Source organism: Bos indicus, chromosome 6 (assembly GCF_029378745.1).
Source record: "Bos indicus isolate NIAB-ARS_2022 breed Sahiwal x Tharparkar chromosome 6, NIAB-ARS_B.indTharparkar_mat_pri_1.0, whole genome shotgun sequence".
In the NCBI taxonomy this organism is placed as follows: Eukaryota; Metazoa; Chordata; class Mammalia; order Artiodactyla; family Bovidae; genus Bos; species Bos indicus.
In genome coordinates, this window is record NC_091765.1 from 23,065,507 (window position 1) to 23,088,007 (window position 22,501).

The 22,501-nt window shown below is 40.0% G+C and overlaps 1 protein-coding gene across 2 annotated transcripts in view; it reads right to left on the reverse strand.

Moving 5' to 3' along the window:
• Positions 1–21,881, reverse strand: part of NFKB1 (nuclear factor kappa B subunit 1) — a 122,651-nt gene extending 100,770 nt beyond the window's left edge. For both annotated transcript variants that reach the window (XM_070790823.1, XM_070790822.1), the window contains exon 1: positions 21,748–21,881. The gene's annotated coding sequence lies outside the window, so the exon portion shown is untranslated. The remainder of the gene's footprint in view (positions 1–21,747) is intronic.
• Between the last annotated feature and the right edge of the window lie 620 nt (positions 21,882–22,501).

Below are 22,501 nucleotides of genomic sequence, written 5' to 3' on the forward strand. Positions count from 1 at the left end.
AAAAAACTGGAAATAGAACTGCCTTATGATGCAGCATCCCACTGCTGGGCATACACACTGAGGAAACCAGAAGGGAAAGAGACATGTGTACCCCAATGTTCATTGCAGCACTATTTATAATAGCCAGGACATGGAAGCAACCTAGATGCCCATCAGCAGATGAATGGATAAGAAAGCTGTGGTACATATACACAATGGAGTATTACTCAGCCATTAAAAAGAATACATTTGAATCAGTTCTAATGAGGTGGATGAAACTGGAGCCTATTATACAGAGTGAAGTAAGCCAGAAGGAAAAACACCAATACAGTATACTAACACATATATATGGAATTTAGAAAGATGGTAACAATAACCCTGTGTACGAGACAGCAAAAGAGACAGTGATGTATAGAACAATCTTATGGACTCTGTGGGAGAGGGAGAGGGTGGGAAGATTTGAGAGAATGGCATTGAAACATGTAAAATATCATGTATGAAACGAGATGCCAGTCCAGGTTCGATGCACGATACTGGATGCTTGGGGCTAGTGCACTGGGACGACCCAGAGGGATGGTATGGGGAGGGAGGAGGGTTTAGGATGGGGAACACATGTATACCTGTGGTGGATTCATTTTGATATTTGGCAAAACTAATACAATTATGTAAAGTTTAAAAATTAAATAAAATTAAAAAAAAAAAAAAGAACCTTACATGGAACAGCTGTCTGGTTCAAAATTGGGAAAGGAGTATGAAAAGGCTGTATACTGTCACCCTGTTTATTTAACTTATATGCAGCGTACACTATGTTAAATACCAGGCTGGATGAAGCACAAGCTGTAATTAAGATTGCAAGAAGAAATACCAACAACCTCAGATATGCAGATAATACCACTCTAATGGCAGAAAGTGAGCAACTAAAGAGCCTCTTAATAAGGGTGAAACAGGACAATGAAAAAGCTGGCTTCAAACTCAACATTATAAAAACTAAGATCATGGCATCCGGTCCCATCACTTCATCGCAAATAGAAGGGGAAAAAGTAGAAGCAGTGACAGATTTTCTTTTCTTGGGCTCAAAAATCACTGTGGAATGTGACTGCAGCCATGGAGTTAGAAGACGCTTGCTTCTTGGAAGAAAAGCTATGACAAACCTAGACAGTGGATGAAAAAACAAAGATATCACTTTGTCAACAAAAGTCCATATGGTCAAAGCTATGGTTTTTCCAGTAGTCATGTACAGATGCTGAGTGTTGGACCATAAAAAAGGCTGAGCGCCGAAGAATTAATTGATGCTTTCGAATTGTGGTGCTGGAGAAGACTCTTGAGAGTTCTTTGGACTGCAAGGAGATCAAACTAGTCCATCCTAAAGGAAATCAGGGCTTCCCTGAATATTCATTGGAAGGACTGATGCTGAAGCTCCAATTATTTGGCCAGCTGATACAAAGAGCCAACTCTAAAAAAGACCCTGATGCAGGGAAAAACTGAAGGCAAAGGAGAAGAGGGCAGCAGAGGATGAGGTGCTTAGACAGCATCACCCACTGGGGGCTGCAGTCCAGAGTCCGACACGACTTAGCAACTGAACAACAACATTCACTCTCCAATTCCACTTCCAGAAATGTGTACTAAAGAATTATATGGGCAAGTGTGAAAAAAAAATTACAAGACTATGAAGTGAAGTGAAAGTGAAAGTCACTCAGCCATGTCTGACTGTTTGTGATCCCATGGACTGTACAGCCCATGGAATTCTCCAGGCCAGAATACTGGAGGGGGTTGCCATTCCCCTCTCCAGGGGATCTTCCCAACTCAGGGATTGAACCCAGGTCTCTCACATTGCAGGCAGGTTTTTTACCATCTGAGCTGCAGCAAAAAACTCTAAACAATTTAAATGTCCTTTGATAGGAGATCACTAATTATAATTATGCTACATTCATCCAGTTACACGTTACATAATTGCTAAAATGATAATTCAGACCCATACGTAGCAATATAGAGACTTTTACTCCTTAAGTATAAATTTCTGTTTTAATTTTCTAACTTAATTATGTAATTGGAAATACATATTTTAATAGCAAAAAAAAGGAAAATAAAACCCTGTCCTGAATTTAAAGTTTAACTCTGACATCTTTAACAATTACTGATTACACTGAATAAAACATAAAACATGAATGAATCAAAAACTTCTAAGTACTACTGGACTCTTCTTCATAATAAATAGAAAAAAATTAACTTTAAAGGGGCTTTTTATTTATATCTTCTGACCATATATTGATAGCGAAGATGAAAGTGGTGAGTTTACTTTTCTCAGAACAGCTGATTTTTTGAGTTTTTGAAAAATAATGAATATTTGTGTCCTACCACATTTAGATTTGTATAAACTCATTTTCTGTTTTTCCACTCCTCCATTTCATTTTCAGCTCCCTACTGTTTGAATTAGGTGCAATGGGACGAATTAACATGTAGAATAGCTACCTAGTAAGTACAACTTCCTGCTGCTGCTGCTGCTAAGTCGCTTCAGTCGTGTCCAACTCTGTGCGACCCCATGGACTGCAGCCCACCAGGCTCCCCCGTCCCTGGGATTCTCCAGGCAAGAACACTGGAGTGGGTTGCCATTTCCTTCTCCAATGCATGAAAGTGAAAAGTGAAAGAGAGGTTGCTCAGCCGTGTCTGACTTAGCGACCCCATGGACTGCAGCCTACCAGGCTCCCATGTCCATGGGGTTTTCCAGGCAAGAGTACTGGAGTGGGGTGCCATTGCCTTCTCCAGCAACTTCCTAGTAAGTACTGCTGCTGCTGCTGCTAAGTCGATTCAGTCGTGTCCAACTCTGTGCAACCCCAGAGATGGCAGCCCACCAGGCTCCCCCATCCCTGGGATTCTCCAGGCAAGAACACTGGAGTGGGTTGCCATTTCCTTCTCCAATGCTTGAAAGTGAAAAGTGAAAGTGAAGTCACTCAGTCGTGTCCGACTCTAGCGACCCCGTGGACTGCAGCCTACCAGGCTCCTCTGTCCACGGGATTTTCCAGGCAAAAGTACTGGAGTGGGGTGCCATTGCCTTCTCCACCTAGTAAGTACAAATGAAATTAAAAGACTCTTGCTCCTTGGGAGAAAAGCTATGACAAAATTAGACAGCATATTAAAAAGCAGAGACACTACTTTGCCAACAAAGGTCCACCTAGTCAAAGCTATGGTTTTTCCAGTGGTCATGTATGGATGTGAGGGTTGGACCATAAAGAAAGCTGAGTGCTGAAGAACTGATGCTTCTGAACTGTGGTGTTGGAGAACTTGGACTGCAAGGAGATCCAACCAGTCAATTCTAAAGGAAATCAGTCCTGAATATTCATTGGAAGGACTGATGCTGAAGCTGAAGCTCCAATACTTTGGCCACCTGATGTGAAGAACTGACTCATTTGGAAAGACCCTAATGCTGGGAAAGATTGAAGGCAGGAGAAGAAGGGGATGACAGAGGATAAATGGTTGGATGGCATCACCGACTCAATGGGCATGAGTTTGAGTAAGCTCTGGGAGTTGGTGATGGACAGGGAAGCCTGGCGTGCTGCAGTCCATGGGGTTGCAGAGTCAGACATGACTGAGTGACTGAACTGAACTGACATTTTCAGAAAATATACACTCATTTTCTACGTTTTTCCACTCCTCCATTTCATTTTCAGCTCCCTACTGTTTGAGGCAGATGCAATGTGACCAATTAATATGCAGAATAGCTACCTAGTAAGTACAAATGCATTATGCTTGGAGCTGGCATAAGATAAGGTCCTTGTTCACAACAGAATGCCAATCTGACACAACATTCAACTATTACTGCATGTAAAGCTTACTAGTGCAGTTAGTGACACATAGAAATGCTAGCCATTTTATGTAGCACAGTAAACAATATGTTTATAAAAAATGATGGGAGTAACAGGCAGTAAAAGTTTTAGGCACTCTGAGAAGAAACAAGTGTTTTCATTTTTTTCCCATCCTACATTTACGGATATACTGCCACATTCCCTCCCGATCCGTATCACTGCTGAAAAAAATGTTTGCATTTTGCCTGCAGGGACATTTGGCAATAGCTGTAGACATTTTCATCTGTCACAACTGGCAGGTGGTCCTACTGGTATCTAGTGAGTAGATATTAGAAATGCTGCTGAACATCTTCTAATGCACAGGACAGCCCCTCACAATAAAGAAATATTCAACCCCAAACGTCAACAGTGCCAAGGATGAGAAACCCAGGTGCATGGCATCATGTCACGACAGTGCACTGCTTCACATGAAGAAAGAACTAAACTTTACTGAGTACCTGCCATGAGTAAGGTAAGAGCTAGCGCTTCACATATATCACGTAACTCTCAAAATAATTCTGAGAAATACTATCCCAGATGAGAATACTGAGGTTTGTAGAGAGGACGGCATCCCCTTAGATGGACAGAGTAATGTCAGCTAATCTGACTCCACTATGATTCAATCACTTTCTAAGCCACAGAAGTGATTTTCCTCCTGGGCTCACAACTTTAATACAGCATCTTAGCTCCAGATCTCCTGAATGTTCAGGTTGGAGGCAGTCTACCCTTAGTATAGCCTGAAAACTGGAACAGGATTGTGACAATACACAGTACTTAAGAGAGTTCTTCCGAGACAATTAAAAGTAAAGGTAAAAATACCAGACGTTAATGCAAATGGTATTTGTCTTTTGCTTTGTTTTGCTTTAAACATCTCCTTTGATCAAGTTCAAAGGCTAGGAGGAGAATAAAGAGATTCTCTCTGAAACATGCCCATAGAAAACACCATTCTCACTAATGGTATGATGAAAGTATAAAATTAAGGTATATTGAAATGCTCCTTCAATGCTTCCTCCCTACATTAATTTAGTCATTCATTAAAAAAACATTTAGGCCTACTATGTGTCAGTTGCCAAAAACACCAAAGTGCCTAAGAACGATGCGGTGCTTGTACTCACAGAGCTGACAGTTGTAGCAGATTGAAAGCAACGACCAAAAATTCTTTGCAACTCCACTTGAGAAAAGGAAAAATCTATTTCTCCATCCTTTGAATCTTGGTAGGCTTCTTACTTACTCTGACAGAGTAGACAGAAGTGTGAGCTGTAAATGCAGACTTCAAGGCCTGGCAATGACCATTCTGCTCTCTTTAAACACAGCTGCCCTGTGAGTAAGCCCGGGCCCTCCCACTGGGGGACAAGAGACCACACAGGGAGCAGTGAGGGGACACACAGGCTGAGGACCCCTAGACCATACAGCACCAGCGAAGCAGCCAGAAGTTTTCAGAGATCCGCAGATGACATGGACAGCCTCACTAATTGAAACAAATAAGAAATGCTTGTATCTTAGCTTTGTGGTAATTTTTTGTTTTTATGCAGCAAAGGCTAACTAATGCAACAGTTTAGTAAGTCGGAAGGCAGGCAAAAGCAATGCAACATAAGTGTCACAGGAAATGGAGGGCATGTGGGGCATAGGTTAGGTAGATTATCTTGGTAATTTGGTAGTTACACTTTGTTAGGGTCTTAGACCACCCCCTTTGTACTCATTTTACTTGTTGGCCTATTCAGTTTCCAAGTGAACAAAAGGAACAAGGACAATAGGCAAAACCAGCAGAGTATAAACAGAAATAAAATTAGTACTGTTGAAACCTTCAAAATATAAATATTAATAAACTGCTGCTAGCTTTAAGCAGATACAATTATGTGCCAAGTCGCGTCAGTTGTGTCTGACTCTTTGCGACCCCATGGCGTGTAGCCCACCAGGCTCCTCTGTTCATGGGATTCTCCAGGCAAGAATACTGGAGTAGGTTGCCATGCCCTCCTCCAGGGGATCTTCCCGAAATAGGGACTGAACCCATTATAAAACAAATTAATAATGTTTTTAATCCTTTTAACTCTCTACTTCTTGTTATTTAGTTGCTAAGTCATGTCTGACTCTATTGCAAACCCATGGACTGTAGCCCACCAGGCTCCTCTGTGCATGGGATTTTCAGGCAAGAATGAATACTGGAGTGGGTTCCCATTTCCTTCTCCAGGGGATTTTTCCGACCCAGGGATCAAATCCACGTCCTCTGCATTGGCAAGTGGATTCGTTATTGCTCAGCCGTCCACGTCCTCTGCATTGGCAAGTGGATTCGTTATTGCTCAGCCGCTGCTGCTGCTGCTAAGTCACTTCAGTCGTGTCCGACTCTGTGCGACCCCAGAGACGGCAGCCCACCAGGCTCTCCCGTCCCTGGGATTCTCCAGGCAAGAACACTGGAGTGGGTTGCCATTTCCTTCTCCAATGCATGAAAGTGAAAAGTGAAAGTAAAGTCGCTCAGTCGTGTTCGATTCTTAGTGACCCCATAGACTGCAGCCTACCAGGCTCCTCTGTCCATGGGATTTTCCAGGCAAGAGTACTGGAGTGGGGTGCCATTGCCTTCTCCAAACTCTCTACTACCTAACACCAAATTTGTCATTCCTAGGGTAATGAGCCTCATTGCTTGACTTTCCAGTTTTTGCCAATATATCATTCTCTCATACACTCAGGGGCAAAAATCAGTCAACTTTTTCTCCTTTTCCCTCTGCCTATCTCACACATATCCAGTCAATAATCAATTTCTGTTGATTTTTTTTCTATATTATTTCCTGTATCTGCCCCTCCTTTCCACATTCCTTTCACTGTTACATTCCAGTTAAACTTTCACCACCTCACCTCTGAGTGACAATGATAGCCTCCATTATTCTCCTTTATTGTGGTGTTTTTTTCTTCCTTAAGCATCTTTCACATTATTGCCTTATTTCTTAAAAGACAAAGTCGAAAGTACTCAGCCATTCACCATATCACACTAAAAACATCATCTTAACAGATTCTTTTTTTTTTTTTAAGAGGTAATGCTTATCATATAATATGCTGAGTGGTTGAGGGTTTTCACTACATCCCTACCAAAACCTTCTATGAGAGGCAGACTGATCATTCAAAAATGCCTTGCTGGATTTGTACACCTATAGTTAATTCATGTTGATGTATGACAGAAATCAAAGCAATATTGTAAAGCAACCATCAATCAATTAAAAATAAGTAAATATATTTTTTTAATGCCTTGTTGGGTGTCCCTGATGGCTCAGTGGTAAAGAATCACCTTCCAATGCTGGTGATATGGGTTCGATACCTGGTCAGGAAGATCCCACAAGCCTTGGAGTAACCAAGCCCGTGCGCCACTATTGAGCCCATGCTCTAGACCCTAGGAGCCACAACTCAACTACTGAAGTCCATGCGCCCTAGAGCCCTTGCTCCACAAGAGAGGCCACTGCAACGAGAAGCCCACGCACAGCATTGAAGAGTCACCCCCAGCTCTTCAACTAGAGAAAAGCCCACATAGCAACAAAGACCTAGCACAGCCAAAAAATTATAAAAAAATTTTTAAACGCCTTGCTCATTTTTATCTTGTGTTATTCGTTCACAGTATGCCCTGCATCCTACTTTAGGAAGACCTCCTTTCCTACTTAAATATTACCCACTTCTCAAGCTTCTACTCAAATACAACCTTTGCCAAGAAACCCTGTATTTCCCCTGTAACCTATAGCTCTACAGGGCACGTTCAAGGGCTATAATACTTCTGTGTATTGATTACTTCACACTCGACAACATACTATTCTACTCTTTATCTTTTTTTTTTTTTTTATAGATACCTAAAAATAGATATGGGCTTCCCTGGTGACTCAGTGGTAAAAGAATCCACCTGTCAATGCAGGAGATGCAGGTTTGATCCCTGGGTTGAAAAGATCCCCTGGAGAAGGAAATGGCAACCCACTCCAGCATTTTTGCCTGGGAAATCCCATGGATAGAGGAGCCTGGCGAGCTATAGTCCAAGGGGTTGCAAGAGCCGAATATGCCTTAGTGACTAAACAACAACAACAAAAATAGATAAGAGTTCTGCTTCTTTGTATTGCCAAATTAGTAAATAAATATTTTTAAAAATAAATTTTGCATTAATGGAAATAAACAGTGCAATTTCAGATTTGTCCAAATGTGAACTTTTGGTTCCAGTCATGACAGAGAAACAATTACTAAACTTTCCCCCGTTGCCATAATCAAATGTAAAAGCTACACAAAATACCCAAAGCAATAATTTAAGTCTATGGACAAGAAACAGTATAAGACAATATACTGTTAGAGAATGGAAACACTTGAGATGTGCTCCAAATTCATGTTTTGACTGAGGGTGTGTTCCAAACTATGACATAAGGAAATAGAGCCCCAACAGAGAGCAGCAATCTCACTGGGAAGAGTTTCAGAGAGGAGAGAGATACACAGAGAAAGAGGCTCATAAATCTGCATAGGAGTCACTTCCAGCCATTGGCCAAATACTAAACTGTGCTAGTGAAGGACAAGATTCTGCAAAGTCTACTAGAAAACAGCTGCTGGAGATCCACATCCAGACAAGGGGGAACAAGAATAAGCTGAACTGAGATTCCAGAGGTTCCTGGGACTTCTGAGAGACTCCAAAGCTCCAATCATCTAGGGTGAAGAGATATCATTTAACAATCTTAACATTCAGCTGTGACCTCATAAGACCATGCAATGAGAGTAAGGGACACATCTTAGAATAAGGGTTACTCTAAACCCATCTTAATAAAACCCAGTGATCCATGAGCAAATTTATTGCCTGTTACAACAAAATTCAACAACCTTTAAATGAAAACAAAGATCCATACTCTCTACAATGTGGTGTTCGCAATGTACAACAAAAAATGACAAAATATGCAAAGAAGTAGGAAAATATGACCCAGAAGAAAAAATGACACAAATGATGAAATTAGCAGCCAATGCCTTTAAAACTGCCAATAGCAGTATGTTCAAGAATGTAAAGGGAAACATGGATACAGTGGATAAACAGGAGACCTTGGCATAGAAATTAAAACTATTAAAACAGAAAATCAATAAAATCCTAAACTGAAATGAAATTTCACTAAGTGGAATTAGAATACTGAGCAATGTAGAAGGAAGAATCAATAAACTTGAATAATGGTCAATAAAAAACTAGTCAAAGTGAAGCACAGAGGGAAAAAGCAGAAAAAAACACTTTCAGTGACTTATGAGACAACATATATGTGTAATATATGTGTAATTTAGAGTTCCAAAATGAGAAAAAAGAGAAAATATATTTGAATAATGGTGGAGAGCTTTACAAACTTGATTTAAAAAAAATGAATCCACAATTCAAGAATCTCAAAAAAACCCATGTTGGATAAAAACAAAACCATGGTCAGTCATATTACAGCCAAACTGTTAACAATTAATGATACAAAAAATCCTAAAAGTATATAGGGATAAGAAGGAACAATGGTAAGTATGACAGCTGACTTCTCGTCAGAAACAATGATGAAAGTGCTGAAAGGAAAAAACCAAATCAGTGAAAAACTCTATATTCAGCAAAAATATCCTTTAAAAATAAAAAGTGAAATTGACGTTTTTCAAATAAACAAGAGCTGAGAAAATCTGTCGTCAGCAGGTCTGCTAAAAGATATGTTAAAGAAAGTTCTTCGTGCTGAAGGGAAATGGTACCAGATGGAAACCTGGACCTACATGAAAGAATAAAAAACACCAGAGGTGCATAATAGGTGGGTAAGGATAAGAATTCTTTCTTGTTTGTTATTCAAAAGAAACACTACGTTTTGGGGTTTATAACCTTTGCAGAAGTAAACAGCGTAACAACACAGAAGGGAAGAGGACAAATGGAAGTAAACAAGTATCAAATTCTTACATTACATGTGACATGTTATAGTATTAATTCATGGTAGACTCAGGAATGCATACTATAATCCCGAAAGCAACCACTTGAAAAATAACCAATGAAGGAGATAAAAATGGAACTTTAAAAGTAACCCTGTTTTATTCAAAAGATGGTAGGAAAGGAGGGAAAAGAGAATAAAGAACAGATGGCACAAATGGATAACAATTAAGCGAGACAATAGGCTTAAGCCCAACCATATCAAAAATTACATTAAATAGAAATAGACTAGAGTCAACTGCACAAAAACAGAGATTGACTGTTGGACACAAAAGCAAGACTCAGGTATAAGTTTGCATAAGAATTACAGCAGCACGATTTACAACAGCTAGGACACGGAAGCAACTTAGATGTCCACCAGCAGATGAATAAAGAAGTTGTAGTACATATATACAAGAATGGAATATTACTCAGCCATAAAAAGGAATGCATTTGAGTCAGTTCTAGTGAGGTGGACGAACCTAGAGCCTGTTGTACACAGTGAAGAAAGTCAGAAAGAGAAAAACAAATTTCGTATACTGACACATATATATGGAATCTAGAAAAATGGCGCTGATGAACCTAGGTGCAGGACAGAAGTAGAGATGCAGACGTAGAGAACAGCCTTTGGACACAGTGGGGGAAGGGGGTGGTGGGACGACTTGAGAGCAGCACTGACATATATACACCACCATGTGTGAAACAGACAGCTAACGGGAAGCTGTTGTACAGGCACGGGGAGCTCAACCTGGCACTCTGTGACAACCTAGATGGATGCGCTGGAGTGAGGGGGGGTGGTTCAGGACGGAGGAGACATATATGTACTTCTGGCTGATTCATGTTGTTGTATGGCAAAAGCCAACACAATATTGTAAAGCAATTATCCTCCAATTTAAAAAAATTAAAAAGAATTACACTTCAATATTAAAGACTGAGTTTAAAAGTACAAAGATGGAAAGTTATGCCAGTTACACCATGGAAACACTAAATGCAAAAAAGCAGGTTGTTTTAAAATATCATATACAGTAGACTTCAAGAGAAGAATGACTACCAGGGACAGAGAGGAACATTTCATAAAATGAAGAGGCAGATCATCATGGAGAAATAATATTGTAAGGTATATGTACATATTCACAGAGCTTCAAGATACATGAAGTAAAAAGTGGCAGAACTAAAAGAAGTGGAAATGTCTACAATTATAGTTAAGATTTTTAACACTCTTCTCTCCATAATTAATAAAAGCAAATCAAGAGGACATCAGTAATTTTCGTAGAAAATGTAGGAACACCACCTTGAGCTGCATTAACCTAAATGCACATACAGTAGAGAACATTCAATGAACGACTGCAGAATACACGTTCGAGTACACATGGAACAGTCACCAAGAGACACTATCTGTCGGATCATAAAACAAGTCTCGATAAATTTCAAAGAAGGAAAAGCACACAAAATATATTATTCAGACACAATGAAATTAAGTTAAAAACTAAGAACAGAAAGATATCTAGAAAATCCTCAAACATACATAATTAACTCAAGATGTTAAATTGGAGGTGTGCCTTAGAATCAATAAGCATAGTAAATACAACCTCATTCCCCTGTATGAAAGAAGCATCTAAATTCTCACTGTATCTTGTCCACTGCAATCATGGGGAAGAAGGATTTTCTGAGAGAAGTGATTAGAATGAATTCCAACGCTTTCTGTAAGAAACAAATCTTTGCCTCTGGTGTTTTCTTAATCATAAATGACTGAAATGTATAGGATCAAAAATGTTTTGGACATTTCTGAATATTATACTTAAATGCCAGGTATATCAAATGGCTGGAGGAGGGCATGGCAACCCACTTCAGTATTCTTGCCTGGAGAATCCCCATGGACAGAGGAGCCTGGTGGGCTACAGTCCATGGGGTTGCAAAAGTGTCAGACACGACTGAGTGACTAAGCACATATAAAATGGCAGATCCATTCCAAGTAACATTTCTTATTGTTTGCACTACAGCAGGATAAAATCTGGTGAAAATAAATTTGGGTAGCTAGAGAAGGTCTCTAAAAATTATCATAAATTATCTAAAACCTTTCATGTTATAACTGAAGTCACTCATGAAGTCAGTCATTTCCACATTAAAACCAACTGAATATACTTAGTCCAAGTTTAAGGTCTTTCACACAAGTGGCATAAATAAGGGATTTGACTTACTGGACTTTGTTCTGCAACTTTTTGCTTCCACATTTCTACTTCTACAGATTTCTTCCTCCCTGAAACTAGAGTATGATGGGGGTGGAGGATGCATGTCTGTACAGAGCACAGAGGCTTCTTAGGACAGTGAAATATATCCTCCTGTATGATGCCATGATGATGGACACTTGTAATTATACACCTGTCCAAACCCACAGAATGCACACAGCGAGAATGAACCATAATGTACACTTCGGACTTTGGGTGATTATGATATGTTAATGTTGGTTCATCAATGGCAACAAATACACTGCTGTGGTAGGAAACGCTGATTATGGGGGAAGCTATGCATGTGTGGGACAGGCAGTACATGGTAAATCCCTGGTTTTCCCCTCAATTTTGCTGTAAACCTTAAACTGCTCTAAAAAACTAAAATTATAATAAAAATAGAGTACGACCAAATTTTAATTTCATGTATGGCCTTTGTCTTGAGTACTATTATGGAGTATTTATATTTGCAAATGGAGGAGGAGGAGACTTCACAGATTACGAATTACAGATTAATGTTGTTTTTTTAAATTTTTTTGGCCATGCTGTGTGGCATGTGGGATCTTAGTTCCACAACTAGGGAGACAAGGGATCAAACCTGTGCCCCCCTGCAGTAGAAGCACGGAGCCCTAACCACTGGACCGCCAGGGAATTCCTAAGACATTAAAAATATTCTTTTGATCAAATTTAGAGAAACTGATCACATTTTCTTAAACCTGATAACTTTAGTTTGGATTTTCATTTTTTACTAATTCTCCAATATCAATAAAAATATGTCCTATGTTTTAACAGAAAAGGATTCATCATGTGAACCAGCAATACTTGCTTCTTTGCATATGGTGACAACTGTCCTAAGAGGGAGAAAATGGTTTCCTCAAAGAAAAAAATCATAACCACCTTCCAAATACATACATATAATGACTTGCAGGCACCAAAATCAGGCCTTATACGGGGACTGTTCACTTCTAGAGTCTTGATAAGAAGGTCTTTTCACAATGACCACTCCTGTAGATAAACCCTTCAATATATGCAGATGTCAGTATACAAAGTGAGCAGAGGGGGAACAGGTTAACCACCCTCTCTTCTATGTCTGAAAAGATTAGATGCAAATATTTCTTTCTCTCACGTCTCTTTGTCAGTGATCTTGAATACATGGCAATAAACAAAATATTTACTCAAACTCATAAATGACAAATTAGTGTGAAAATGTGATTTGCTTTATGTTTTTATTTATATATTTTGTTTAGTGAGGACAATCTGAAATGAACTGCCTTTAGGGCTTTTAACCATAGGAGAACTCAACTTTTGTGAATCTCACTGTTAGCACCTGGAATTAATGAAATCATTCAGTCAACTCTCAATTGTATGTGGATGAATGAGTCATGGAATCAACATATATGTAATCCAACAGTCATTAGTGAAACCTTTTAAGAATCTTGACTAAGAAGGAGCAGAAAGGGGGCTTCTGGTATGCTGGTAATCTTCTATTTAACATTAAATGGGTTCACTTTGAGATAATTCATTAAATCCATACCTTTGTGATTTGGGCAGTTTCTTAGTTATGTGATTTTCCCATTTTTAAAAAGCTATTATAAAAAAATTTTTTTAATGAAAACATTATATGATCTAATAAGCTCCATGAAGTCATGTATTTGTCTTGTTCAACATTACATTCCCAGTGTACCTGGCACATAGGAAGGACTCAACATATATTCAAAAGAATTAATGGTTAAAAAGAAATTCTACAACACACAAGTGAAAGAGCTGAGTTAAAAAGCAAAGGTTCTTTTTCAGAGTGATTAACTTTTCAACGCTCTTAACTTCCTCTTTTTGGTTTTCCTGGGTGTTCTTTTCATATCTCCAAAACCATGCTTATATCTTTTTTCTTAGTTGATCAAGTTCAGACCTTGTGTTCTTGCTATGAAAGATGAGGACTCAGCTCTTACCACTACCATTTTCCTATCTTCTTCCTCCAGATATAGCTATAATTATTGAGAGCTTGAACCAATTCAGAATCAAAATACTGAAGTTTACATTCAACTTCTGTGTCATGTTTGCCTTCAATTCCTTTGGTGATAGGAGCATTGAGTAAAGAATAATTAACAACAAAAAGATGCAACTCCAGAACACCTGAATGTCAGGAAGAAGCTGGACTGGGACCATAAATGATAACTCAGAATACAAAAATAGAGAGCTCCTCATATTATCCTCATATGACAATCAAGAATTGTCTTCGTACCTTCTCACATGCATCTTCCTTAAGTTGACCTATCTCAATAAAGCAAGAAAATTGGAAATCTTTCAACAGTACTATTACAAAGGAAAAAATAATTTGAGGGAGATGCTTAGTCTAACCTTTTTTTTTTTTCTTTTGGAGAGAGAAAATGAAGCCCAGAGAAATTAATTTGCCCCAAGTCACACAGCTTGTCAATAGCAGTCTACCAATATTTGGCTAGTTATTTACTTATTCAATCAGCAAACTTACCGGGTGGTGTGCAAATAAAAAGCAAGATGAAACCCCTGCTGTCAAGATATCTTCTGTCTAGAAAGTATAGGAAGTCAAGAGTCCATGGACTGGGAGCACAAAAGTCTTTATGGGGAGGTCAGGGAGAATGGATACAGAAGGGACAGAGAAATGGTGATGTGTACATGATGCCTGAAGCCTGCGTAGTGAGTACAATGGCTAGGGAGGAAAGGGTACTCCTCACCCAGCGAGTGCATATCCAGAGGCATCCAAAATGAGAAAACATGGTGGACAGGAACTGAAAAGTGATCTGGATGACTTGAGAAACAGGATGGATGAGGAGTAGGGTTTTGAGGTGAGGGGTGCAGGAATCACCTTGTGAAGACAATGGAGATTCATTTCAGAAATACAAAGATTGTGATATGATGAGATTCGCCCTTTAGAAAGCTGACTTTTATGCTGAAATGAAGGATGGACTAGAAGCAGGAGATTATGCATCAGGAGACAACGCAAAAATGAAAGCTAGAGATTCAGTGAGGAAGGGATGGATTCTGGAGATGAGAGGAGGCTGAATTGATAGAATTTGGTGATGTACTGGTAGAAATGAGTGAGTGTTCATGAAGAATGGGTTCCTAGATTTCTGGCATGGGAAATCTACTGAGTGGGCCAACAACTGTATTCCCTAATGTGCTGGGAAAAGCAATGTGGTGGGTGGAAATGATGATAAATCTGATATTGGCATATTGATGGGGACATCCATGTAATGATACTTAAGTCCCTCAGCAATAAAATTATTTTCTGTGGCCTGCCTTGAATGAACGGACTCCTTCAGTTTAACACATACTTGGTAAGTATAGCACAACTGCCACCTGCTCACCAACCACCCCCATTATGAATCTATTTCAACTTGGACTAATTCCTACTGGACCATTATGGTAGACTTTGTAAGAGAAATTGGAAACTTTCCCTGCCCATCATAAAAAAGAACTTCAAGGTAAATGACTGATAAGGCAATGTTTTAAAACAGTCAGGAAATACTAAAATTTTCCAAGCTGTGCTTATTCAGTTCAGTTCAGTCGTTCAGTCGTGTCCGACTCCTTGCGACCCCATGAACTGCAGCATGCCAGGCCTCCCTGTCCATCACCAACTCCCGGAGTTCACTCAAACTCATGTCTATCAAGTTGGTGATGCCATCAGCCATCTCATCCTCTGTCGTCCCTTTCTCCTCCTGCCCCCAATCCCTTCCAGCATCAGAGTCTTTTCCAATGAGTCAACTCTTCGCATGAGGTGGCCAAAGTATTGGAGTTTCAGCTTTAGCATCAGTCCTTCCAAAAAACACCCAGGACTGATCTGCTTTAGAATGGACTGGTTGGATCTCCTTGCAGTCCAAGGGACTCTCAAGAGTCTTCTCCAACACCACAGTTCAAAAGCATCAACTCTTCGGCGCTCAGCTTTCTTCACAGTCCAACCGTCACATCCATACATGACCACTGTGCTTGTTACATTTAGTTAAATGTCTAACATGGGAAACTGGGTAAACACATGGAGAAATCATAAAGGTGTTATATCAAATGACTGGTATGATATAGCACAGGAGCAAGGAAATACAATTAACTGTTGTCAAAAACCATGCTTTTGATTTTAATCTCCCACATGTACTGAGGTCTGCTGAACACAACTGACTTCAGAATGTGGAAGAAATGACCATTGATTTCAATTAATCAAAAGGAGGATAAGCCATAGTGAAATATCTACAAAAAAGTTCTATTCAAGGACAACCTTTCCCTCCTTCCTTTCATTCTGACCTTCTTTTTCTCATCCATAATATATAGAATTTATCCTTTTCTCTGGAATTCTGATTCACTTTCTAGATTATTTTTATTTTTCACATTTAAGTAAAAAATAAAGTTCAAGATCTAATTTCATAGAGGATCCTCTCCTAAACTTTATCTATGCTTTCATTATCCTTTGTTTTGGCCAAATTTTTCAACATTAAATTTAACATCTATTAACTTCATGTTTTCTCCTCTCTACTTTAACTGTGCTCTATATAAACAGGCAATTATCTGCCTTCCATCCTTCCATATTGTCTTTAACTTTATAAGTCACACAGGGGCTTATATTATATCAAGAGCATCACACCAGATGCTGTACATTTTTAGGGATTCTTTTCTTCTGACCTCAGGACCACACCTAGCCATTTAAAAGAAAAATACATGCTTTGTAAGTCTTAATGATCAAACACCAATAAATGGTTAACTTAGAAAATAAACCTACACCTAAGATAAGAACTAGTAGACAAAGTTCTTAAAACATCAATAAAACATGAGTCAAGGATTCAGGTTAAAACACTAAAAAAAAAAAAGTCATTTTCTCCATTCCTAAAATTCTTGTCTTGGAAGACATATTTTCCAAGACAATTAAGCAATTTATTTTCACTGTTCAAATGAACTGCAGGCTTGAACCCAGAACCAATGAATAGATTAGGGAATCTGTCATCACTTTTAATTTTTATTCAAGCTTAATATCATTAGAATTGATTTCTGGAGATAAAAATGAAGGATACATTTGCCCTGACACTGAAATATAGTTTGATGTGTTTAGTAAAACTACACAATAAATAGTAATAATAAAAATAATTTTGTAAAATAATTATTTTGACAAAGTTCATTTTAGCAATCAATTAGTTCCTTGATGTTAATTAAACTCTTACTATAGATGTATGCTTAACTTTATATAGGTTTTGTGTTTTTTTAGTTCAAGTTAGCAAAAAAAGAAAAATCTCATGTACAAGCACTAATGTAATGAATCTCATGTATCAAAAGGCTTAAATCTAAGAAAAACCCAACGTTTTATTTTCCAGTAGGAAATGTTTGAACTGTCCATATAATTTTTGACTCCTACAGTGAAGACTGTGACATTATAGCTCTGTGTTTTGTTTATGCCCAGAAGTTATGAAAAAAAAAAAACAATTCTGACTGATAGAGCTTTTGTAAAATTCTTTATGTCGTATTCTTTAAAAAGGAGAGGAAGATAACTACCTGAGAAAATAAAAATTCCATAGTTCCAACTAAAAAGAAATTATATCCAATCTATACTGGCAAATATCTAACACTTTGTACTTATGGGTACATAGAAAGCACTCAACAACTGTTTGTTGAATGAAAGAATCCCATAAGTTTTGCTGTTTTGTTTGCTTTTTTTTAAAAAAGGCAGCTGTTTTCTGCAAAGAACAAAAAGTATACTACTTTATCTTGCTTTCTGGGAAGAAGTAAAAAACTAGTTCTTTATACCTAAATACCATATTCATATTCAAAGAGCATCTGAAATTCACTAGAACAATAATTTATTAAAAAGTACCCCGTATGGGTCAGAATAAAAACTGGTTGTAAGATTTTTGGCCTAATGATGAGATGTAAATGAAAAGTAAAAAGCCAATTTGTAATGGGGAATTAAACCATCTGTTTCATTATTCTAATATCAAATAGGCAAGAAATTAATGCAGCTGAAACTTATACTACTGATAACTAAATCAATCAGTTACTATAAAAAAATACAAGAGAATAATAAAAAACTAATTTATTTTAAAATTTAAAATACGTTAAAATTTTTAAATACAATGATGTTTTTTAAGATTAATATTCTAAATGTAACAAATATTTTCACCCATAATCTACAATCTTGAAGAGTCTATACTCTTTAACAAATCATACTGTGTATCACTGTTGTGTAAAACTGCTTAGGTTTAATTTTAGTCCAGCAATAAGATTTCACTTCACAACTTATTTTCTAAGCTGTTAGTTGATGTTCAAGAGTAGGTCTACCAACTTCTCCTGAAAATATGAAAGCATATTAATTTTCATTCAGGAGCCCTCTCTTAAAACAACAGACACTAAAGGTATGAAACAATGTCGTCATTGTGAAAAGAATGTTACTTTTTTTTAATCTAACAGAGAGGCACTGGATACTAATTAATGAAATATTGCCAAGATAAGTGTCTTGGTACTATTACCTTAACTACTAACGCCACTAGATTATCTGGTTGAGAATATTAATCTTTTTTGATTGAAAAGGAAAAAACAAAAATCATGCTCGAGGAACTAAACTGACTTGCTAAACTATGTCCCAAGTCCCAACTTTCCTCTCTGAACATGAATGAATGCCTCTATCTTAAAAACTCTCAGTCTCCTAAGCAGTGACAGGGTCAACTAGGTATGTTTCTGATGACTTATTTGCTCACCTCTAAGAACACTCTAGGGGAATTTAGTATTTATGGGAGATACAAGACAGCAAATGAGAAGTCATTCCCAGAACGCAGGGTAAACGGCTTCAATGTGGTTTTCTGGTCACCAAGAAACAGCCGTCAATTAACTCTGATCAGACACAAATATAGATACAGCGGCAGCACGTTTAAAATCGTCCCCCAGCCTGAAAATTCTGTTCTTTCCCTTCCTCCTTCTCTTCTTAAAACATAAATCATGCCACCTTTATATGATTTATAGTATAAACAGAAAACCAATCAGCCAAACAAAACAACCCCCCTACTTAAAGGGAAATAAAAATTTTGCATAGCCATTGATTCTTAAGCATCCACTCCTGTTAATGTGGTTCCTAGTTAATAGTAGACTGGAAGAGTATAACCTGAATATTCCCTCTTACTGGTTAAACTACTCTGCATTTCCACATACATTTTCTACAGCAGTCATTTCTATGCTCAGAACAGCACTTCTACTAATAAGTTCTGAAAAAGATATTTTGACTACTTTATAAAAAATCTATACAGAAACTCAGACATCATTTTTTAAATGTATTGTTTCAAAATATCAACTACTGTTCTTACTTCTCCCAAGTTCAAACTAATTGAAGGTTATGAAGTAACCACTTCCCCCAGAAGCCAGAACTTTCACCTCTTCTGAACAGGGGAATACCTCTCATAAATTAGGTAAAAATAAGGGCTTGCTGACTGAATGATAGTCCAAGATTCCTGTAGCTGCCAATTCCTTATCGAGGCCTTCCATCTACCACAATGAGCAATCCCTGAAAGTTAAGTTAAGGCAGTAACTTTCTTCATCAGTTATCTGGAAGCCTGAAAGTAGTAGTAAAAACAAGCTCCATAGATACCAGTTTCTCAACTAGCGTCAATTTGTTCCAAGGAACATAACAAGAGAAATATGAGGACCGTGATCACTAAATCTGAAGTTCTGCCTATTTCGGACCAAGTGAGCTTTCATTAAGGGCAACTCAGTCATTACAGATGATCTTGTTTAAGAGGTAGAAGAAGGAAGTGCAAAGATCAAAGGAGTGCTTACAAAGGGGAACAACTATTTTTGTACCTATACTCCAGTATTTACTAACGAATTTGAAAAACAGGGGCATTTATTCAGCCCGTGTAAATGCCAGCTGCAGGACATAAGATAAAATTGAAAGTTTAAAACAAAGATAACAGATTTTCAAATGCCACCAACCCCTAATTGGATTAGGGCATTTTCCTGAAAAAGTCTTTCAAAGTTAGAAGTGGTTTTCTGTTCACAGCAAGCAGTATTTCACTGCCAGCATTAAATCTACACATAATGAGTCTTTCTTTGTGTTCACATTTGCCCAGTAGGCCCTGGCTTAGGAAGACATTTTATCTAAATAAGCTCCAGAGGGCTTTGAGGAGTTGCAGGTATGTCAATATGGATAAGTAAATTCAGGAGATCTCTGTTTGCTTTATATGTTCTTCTCACTTTAGCAATTTAATTACATTATAAATCAATCTCTCTTTATTTCCTATCTTCTGAAGTTCATAAGTTCAAAAAATGCTTTGCTTTAAGTTATTTATATGATTTCTTTAGCACATCAAACAGTAAAAGGATTCATCTCTAGAAAGCACAATGTTAAAATCAGGAAAACAACATGCTTCAGCTGAGGGCTTTATTTTAATCAGATCCCCTTTTAAAAGTTCTAGCAAACACAAATGCAATTTAAACTACTCAGGAATATTCAATTGAGGTATTTTGCCAGAAAAATAAGCACTGAATACCTCAATCCTAAGCTTCAGTGTTTACCAAAGATCACTAGTTTGTAGAGGAGCCATTTCTATGCCAGAGTTATTAAATGTTTTAGTAATACCATAGGCATTCTCCCAGATTACGGGCTTTATAACAAAATCCTTAAGTTAAATATAGTTTAGTTAGCTGCAATGCTGAAAAACCCTACTTAACAAAGTCCACGAAAAGATCTTAAATCTTGATAATCAACACGGTCAACCAACCAACCAATCATCCTACAAACAACTCTCCTAATTTACTACCGTAAATTAATGAGAAATTTTACCTAGCATTGATTCTCATACAACACTCCCGGTAATTTCATTACTGTTCAACCTATAGACTAAAAGAACACAATCTGAACATTTACTCTATTGGTTAAAATACTCTGCATTTCCAGATACACGGTCTACCGCAGTCATCTGTATGCTCAGAACAGCACGTCTACCGACAAGTTCTGAAGATGAGAAAGATAATGTTTTGACTTCTTTATCAAAAATGCATACGAAAACGCAGCTATTTTTAAAATGTATTATTTTAAAATGTCACAATAGCTTTGTTTATATCATTTTTGTTTTAGAAGTCATGCACAACACATGGTCCAAGTGTTTTACATAATCAGACTGTCTCAAAAGTGTCCTAAGTGGGTATTTCGCTTTCAAATGCCAGTCCCTGTAGGATCAGTACCAGGCCCTCCTTATTTTTTGAAAGGTACACACAGGTCCTGGTTGGGGGTGGGGTGGTGTGTGAGAGAGTGTGAGTGAACTGGGGGCTTCTTTCGGAAGTAGGAGTTCAGGAATAAGGCTGTCCGATCAATCTGGGGGAGCCGGGGAGGGCTTTCCCAGCTGAAAGGACTGACATGCACTTCTGCTTTCATTTCATGAAACGCCCTTAGGTGAAATCTGGTTCGGCACTGCACCAACCACCTTCCCCCTCTCTCCTCCGCGCCCAAGCGCACCCCAATCCTCAAGCCACCCACCGGCAGGGAGTGAGGGTGGGTATAAAAAAAAGTTTCCCCGAGTTCCCCTCCGCTTCCCGTTCCCACCCGGCGGAGGGACAGAGGAGAAGGAACTGCCCGGGCGAGCAGCCGCGGCCCTCCGGCCGACCGGCCCGTGCTTGGTCCGGATGTGCCTGGCCCCCGGCCCGCCGAGCCCATGCGCCTCTCCACCACTGTCAACCTTCCCCTACGATCTAGCCGGACGGTTAGCGCAGGAATGAGGAAGTCCGAGCGGGGCTGGAGGGTGCGGGGCGGGCGGGTGGCGGGAGCCGGGCCGGCGCGGCCCCCACTTGCCCGAGTTTGGCTTACCCTGCTGGCAGGTCCGCGCTCGGCCTCCCTGCGCCTGTGGCTCCCGCTCCGGGGCGGCGCGGGCCTGGGGGCCGGGGAAGGGAGAGGCAGCGGTCGGCCGGAGCCGGAGCGGGTCCGGGTGCGGGGTGGGCCGGCTTGGGTCCGGGCCGGCAGGCAGGCGCGCGGTCTCGCCGGGCCAGTCAGCGCCGCGCCATGTCCGCAGCGCGGGAGGAGGGAACGCCGGGCGCGGGGTTGCGGGGCCGCGGCGTCGCCGCCTTCCCGGCCGCGGCTGCTCCGGCCTGGGCTGCGCTGGGCTCTTGGGGCCGGGCCGGCGACTGGGCGCAGGCCGAGGGCGGCGGCGGCGGCGGCGAGGCCCGACCGACGGGAAGGGCAGGGGAAGCTGTCAGCGCGTCGCCGGGCCGCTCCGGTGGCGAAACCTCCTCTTCCTGCCCCGGCTCGCTGGTGCACTTCTCTCTCTTTCTCTCTCGCTCACTCTCTCACTTCCTGGCTGGAAATTCCCACTGACGTCGAGAGAAGACAGACAGACGGACACACGCGCGCAAGGCGCGGGGGCGGGAGGTGGGGTCGCCGCCGGGGGTGGGGAAAGCCCGCACTCCTGTGGGGCCGCGCGACCCCGGCCCGGCCCCGCCTGCCGGCTCGGCGAGCGCCCCCTGAGCCGCTGTGGGGCGCAGGCGAGGGGCGAGCGCTCGGCGGGCAGGATGCCGGGGTCCCTCGCCGGCGCTCCCGGAGCCCTGAGGGCAGAAGCGGACCGGGA